Raw genomic sequence first — 6,640 nt, 5'->3', positions numbered from 1 at the left:
GTTCAATTATCAACCATTTCAAGAGGTAGCATATGATCCAGAGCCATTGGGACTCTTTCATGTACCACTGGGGTTCACGATCCTGTGCTTTTCAATATACAAGGCTTATATTCCTAAAATAAGTGTCAAATTCAGACTAAAATAGAACAGTTGCTGTCAAGGTGATTCTGCCTCATGGCTGTCCCAGGTGTGTCAGAGTGGAACTGTGCTTCGTAGTGTTCTGAGTGGCTGATTTATTTGGAGTAGGTCTCCATTACTTTCTTCCATGGTACTCTGGGAACACTGAAACTCAAATATTTACATTAATTCCCTGTGCCACTAAGATGCTCTAACTTGTAGATGGGTCATTTAAATATTCAAAAGATTTATAGATAATAAAAAACGACTCTTCTATTTGCTCCTTGTAACCTAAAAAAGCATCATTGGATTTTCTTTTCATGTCACACACTTCATATTGAGTCATTGCCATATCATATTGATTCTACCTATGGTGTATATTCAGAGTTTCTGCTACCACCCTGGCCTATGAGCCATACCCTCTGTCTTAATGATTACTGCATTCTCTTTGCTTGTCACTGTTTCTTCCTGTGTTCCCCTTGAAACTAATCTCATTTTAGGAGTCAGAGTGATACTGCTAAATATCATTTTACTTCAAAAATTTTGGACACTTTTCTAGTACATTAAATGTAAATCCCATAAATCTTTTAAAAGTCTAGGATACAACATTATCTTACTGTCACTTCTTATGAACTCATCCCTTACTAGTCTTCCTGTCGTATCCATTTTGTTTTGGACACATTGATCTCTTCACTGTCTCTGGACACATCAGCTCTGATCCTGTCTGGGCTTTTCAGCCCCTCTTCCTGAAATGTTTTTCCCCAGCTAGCTGCATGGCTCATTTCTGATAAGCCTGTCCTGGACCATCTTGTTTATAATGAATCTCATCTACCACTCCCCATGCTTCATTTGTTTTCCATAGCAGTTTACTAGCATTTCCCATGTTTTGTCTGTTTCCCCCAACTTGTTCGTGTTCAATGCTGTAATCTAACACTAAGAATAGTGCCTGAATAAATATTTGTGAATATTTAAGTGTTATTAATGATGAAAGTTGGGCATAGACAGATTAAATAACTTGTTCATAATTACTCAACTAGTTGATAGGCTAGCTCACATTTGGCCTCCATTTTATTCTAGAGCACATATTCTTTTTTTTTTTTTTTTCCCCCATAGGCCTATAGCATTACATAACAATTTTACTAAATCATTATATTTAGAATTCCATAAAAACTGGTGGACATTTTCTTCTCATTACATGCGAACTTACATAATATCTTTAACTTTGCCTTTTGGCCTACAAGGCCTAGATACTTGCTAACTTAGGCAAAATTTATGAAAAAGTTTGTTGATCCTTGCTTTAGGGCAATTGTATCACAAAACTTCTAGAACATTCAATTCTGTGCCTGTATTAACTTGCCAACAGCAAGAAGAGGAGAGTCTCTTAAATATGAACATACTTTTATTATTACATTAAAATCAGGCAATGGTTTGACAATAACAAGGCTGCTTATGAAATATTGTTATGTTAAACTTTACTTTTTTGTTGTTGTTAAGTGCCTTGGAGTCGATTCTGACCCATAGCAACCCAGTATGGTGGTTATATACCGTGTAGTCGGTTCCGACTTACAGCAACCTTGTACAGAATTTCTGAAACTGTAAATCTTTATGGGAGCAGAAAGCCTCATCTTTCTCCTGTGGAACAGTTGGTAGTTTTGAACTGCCGACCTTGAGGTTAGCACCCTGATTCGTAACCACTATGCTACCAGAGCTTCAGTTTAGGCTATCTGGCAGCAAAGGATGGAAAAATCAGGTTTTCTCAATGAATAGAAAGGTATAAATCTTGCATACAATGGTACAGAGTGTAATAGTCTAAGTTTGTGGGTGACTCAGGCACATGTCCACCACATGTCTGTCAATTTGTCATGCTGTCGTGGTTTGCATGTTGCTGTTATGCAGGAAAGTATGACATCAGAATTTTAAATACCAGCAGGATCTCCCATTGTGGACAAATTTCTGCAGCGCATGCAAATTAGGATAGACTAGGAAGAAGGAGAGGCAGACATTTTCTGAGGGTTTAGCCACTGAAAATCTCATGAATTGCAGTCGAACTTTGTCAAACATAGTGCATAGGGTAGCTAAGAGTCAGAACCAACTCAATATCACCTGACAACATTTAAAAAAAGTGTATATGAGATACTACAACAACCTAAACTTTGTCCATTTTATTGTTCTGCTAACTTCAGAAATATATTCTACCTTTGGATGTTTTAAGAAGGTTCATATACCACTATGTCCATACTGCAGTCTGAGAAAATAAAGAAATTTTATACAGAGAAAGTAAAGCCTTAATTAAAGAATACCCGTTGGTTGATCATATAACTTATATTAATTTTCTTATTTTACAGCATATGTATATTTGTAAGCCTGTTGGTTCTGACTTATAGCCACCTTAACTATAACAGAACACAACACAATCCTCATTACCATTGTTACATTTGAGTACTCTTGCAGCAATTTTGTAAACCAGTCTTTTTGAAAGTCTTCTTTTTTCATGAGCCTATATGTTTGTTGTTGTTAGCTGCTGTCAAGTTGGTTGCAACTCATAGCAACTCCATGCACAACAGAATGAAACAACCAAATCCAGTGCCATCCTGATATCTGGTGTTACATTTTAGCCTATTGCTGCTGCCACTGTGCCAGTACATCTCCTTGGACATCTTCCTCTTTTTTCATTGACCCTGCAATTTATCAAATATGATGTCCTTCTTCAAGTACTGGTCTCTCCTGAAAATATGTCTGAAATATGGCTTCTAAGTAGCATTCTAGCTATACTTCTTCCAGCACAAGTTTGGTTGTTCTTCTGTGCATTTCCATCTAATTGCAGGTGTTTCTCTGCAATCCTTCACTTCACCAAGACCTTTATCAGGACAGGTTCTTCCTGATAACATGTCCAAAGTCTGTTAGACAAGTCTCATAATCTTGAATTCTAAGGAGTCTGCTGCTGTGGCACTATAATGCCAGCTTAGTTTGAACCTTAAGATCAGCAGTTAAAACCCCACAGCTGCTTCTCAGAAACCATATACAGGGTCTTCATGGGTTGGAACCAACTTGACTGCAATTAGCAACAACAACATGGAACATTCTGGCTGTACAGATTTATTTCTTCTTCTGACAGATCATGGTGCTTTTGATATATTTATTCAACATGATAACTCAATTCTTCTATGGTCTTCCTTATTCATTGTGCAACTGTCATATGCATACGAGGATACTGAAAACATATGGCTTGGGCCAGGTGCACCATAGTCCTCAAACTGACATCTTTGCTCTTGAACACTGTAAAGAGGTCTTATACAGCAGATTTGCCTAATGAACAACGTCATTTGATTTCTTGACTGCTGCTTCCTCCATGAATCTCAAAAGTGAATTTAAGCAAATAGAAGTATTTGACAAATTCAAACTTTTCTCCATTTATCATGATGGTATATATTAGTCCTGTGGTAAGGACTATTGTTTTATTTACATTGAGCGGTATCCCATAATGAAGGCTGTGTGGGATGATATTCATCAGTTAATATTTTAAAATCTATTAGCTTCAGAAAGCAAGGTTCCACTATCAGCATATCACAGGTTGTTAATGAGCCTTCATCTAATTTTGATGCCATTTTCTTCTCCATTTAATCCAGTTTCTCAGATTGTTTGCTCATCATATAGACTGAATATGTATGATGAAAAAATACAACCCTGGCACACATCTTTCCTGATTTTACACCATTCAGTGTTCCCTTGTTTTGTTTGAATAATTGCCTCTTGGTTTATGTACAGGTTCTTCATGAAAACAATGAAGTTTTCTGGAATGCCCAATATACACAATGTTATCCATATCTTGCCATGATCCACATAGTTGAAAACCTTCACATAGTCAGTAAGACACAGGCTAACATTTTTAGGGTATTCCATTTTTTTAATCCATGAACCATCTGACGGCAGGAATTAAATCCCTAATTCCACATCCTTATTTAGTGAGGTTTGAACCTTTGGCAATTCCCTGTGCATATACTGTTGCAGCTGTTTTGAATTACCATTAGCAAAAATTTATTTGCATGTGATATTAATGATATCTGCCAGACAGCTGTCTTCAGCTTTCCTTGGCATGGATACGTGAGTGCCTACAGAGCTGCATCAATTGGTTGAATGTGCTCAATTTTTATTCCATTAATTAGTGGAGCTTGTTCTGCCAGTACCTCCAGTGTACCTTGAACTTCTTCCTTTAATATCATTGGCTTTTGATCATATTCTACCTTTTGAAATGATTGAACTTGAACAACTCTGTTTTGTATAATGACTCTGTATTCTTTCCCTATTCATTTGATGCTTCCTGCATCATTCAATACTTTGCCCATAAAATCCTTCAATATAGAACATCAGGACTTGAATTTTGTCTTCTTTTCTTTCAGTTTGTAAATGTTGAGTGTGTGCTGCCCTTATGGTTTTCCAACTCTAGGTTACATACATTTCATTATGATATTTGACTTCATCTTTGACTGCCCTTTGAAATTGTTTATTTACATCTTTTACCTACTCATATCTTCCAGTTTTAGTATCTCTATGCTGGAGAGCAAGCTTATCAGACTCTTCTGATAGCCATTTTGTTTTATTCCTTCTTTCTTTTCTTCTGAATGATCGTTTGTTTTCTTCTGTGTTGTTTTTTTAATGTCAACTCACAACTTCTCTGATCTTCAGTCGTTAGTGTCTAATGCACCAAGCCTGTTCTTTAGCTGATCTCTCAATTCAGGTAAGAAACGTTCAAGTCATAGTTTGCTGCTTGTGAATTTGTTTGACTTTTCTTTAGCTTTAGGCTGAACTTGCAAGTGAGAAATTTATGGTCTCTTCCACAGTCTTCCCCTAGCCTTGTTTAGACTGGTAATTCTGAGCTTTTTCATGGACATTTCTCACAGATGTATTCAATTTGTATTCTGTGTATATAACCTGGTGAGGTTCTTGTATAAAGTTGTATTTTTATGTTGGTTTAAAAAATATTTGAAATGAATAAATTAACAGACTTAAAATTTTTCTGCCATGTGATCTCCAGCATTGTTTTTATCTGCAAGACTGTGTTCTCAAGCTGCCCTTTGAAATTTTCTTTTCAGCACTTTTATATCCTCATTTTATCCATTTACTTTAATATCTCTGTGCTGGAAAATAATTTTAGAGTTTCTGCAGACATCCGCTTTGATCTTTTCCTTCTTTCTCATCCTCTTAATGATCTTTTGCTTTTTACATTTATGATATTCTTGATGTCATCAGCAACTCTTCTTGTCTTCTGTCATTAGTGTCTAATGCAACAAATCTCTTCTTCAGAAGATCTCTGAATATAGGTGGGATATGTTTAAGGTCATATTTTGCTTCTCATGGACTTGTTTTCATTTTCTTCAGCTTCTACCAGAAACTGTCTGTAAGTGATTGATTGTCTATTCCACAGTTTTCCCCTGGTCTTGTTTGGACTGATGATATAGAGCTTTTCTACCATCTCTTCCTATTGTTGTAGTCTATATGATTTTGGTGTATTCCATCTGGTTAGTCCCATAAGTACAGTCTTCATTTATGTTGTTTAAAAATGGTATTTGCAATGAGTAAGGCATTGGTTTTTAATAGAATTTGCAAAATTCTATTGAGCAATCTTTACTATCATTTCTTTCTTCAAGGCCATATTTTCCATCTATTGATCCTTCCCGTTTGTTCCTAATCTTTTGCATTCCTATCACAAGTATGTACTATTCTTGATTGCATGCATTATCAATTTCAGACTTAAGAAGCTAGTTGAATTCTTCAATTTCATTCTCACTGATTTTAGAGGTTTGTGGGTAAATTTGGATAAGAGTGATGTTAACTGGTATTCCTTGTAAGCATATGATTTTATCCTATGACGGCTTTGTAATTCAAGATGCTATTTTTGATGATTAATGTCATGCCATTCCTCTTAAATTAGTTATTTCTGGAATATTAAATCACATGATTGTCAGGTTCAAAATTGCCAATACAGTCCATTTTAGCTCACTAATGCCTAGCCTATTGATCTTTATATGCTCCATTGCAATTTAGGCAACTTCCTATTTCCCAAGATTCATACATGGTGCATTCCATGTTCTGATTATTAATGAATGTTAGAAACTTTGTCTCCTTTTTTTGAGTTGTACCCAAGTACTAAATGAATGTCATGAAAGGTTTACTTCATTTGAGTCATCACATTCTACTTTATTTTGAGGTGACATGTTTTCCCCAGTGGTATTTTGAATGCCTTCCAACATGAGGGACTCATCTTCAGGTGCTATATCTGACAATATTCTTGGGTAATTCATAATGTTTCAGTATTCCATATTCTGGTGCTCTCTGACTTGGTTCCATTGCTATTCATAAGGTTTTCAATAGCTAAACATTCTGAAGTAGTCTGCCTCTTCTTCTTCCTAATCTTTCTTACTCTGAAAGCTCTACCATAGGTGTCCTTGCTGGCATTTAAAATACTGGTGACAGAGCTTCCAGAACCATAACAACATATAAACCACCACAGTAAGACAAACTGACA

Source organism: Chrysochloris asiatica, unplaced genomic scaffold (genome assembly GCF_000296735.1).
Source record: "Chrysochloris asiatica unplaced genomic scaffold, ChrAsi1.0 scaffold00627, whole genome shotgun sequence".
Lineage (NCBI taxonomy): Eukaryota > Metazoa > Chordata > Mammalia > Afrosoricida > Chrysochloridae > Chrysochloris > Chrysochloris asiatica.
This window is presented reverse-complemented; position numbering follows the sequence as displayed.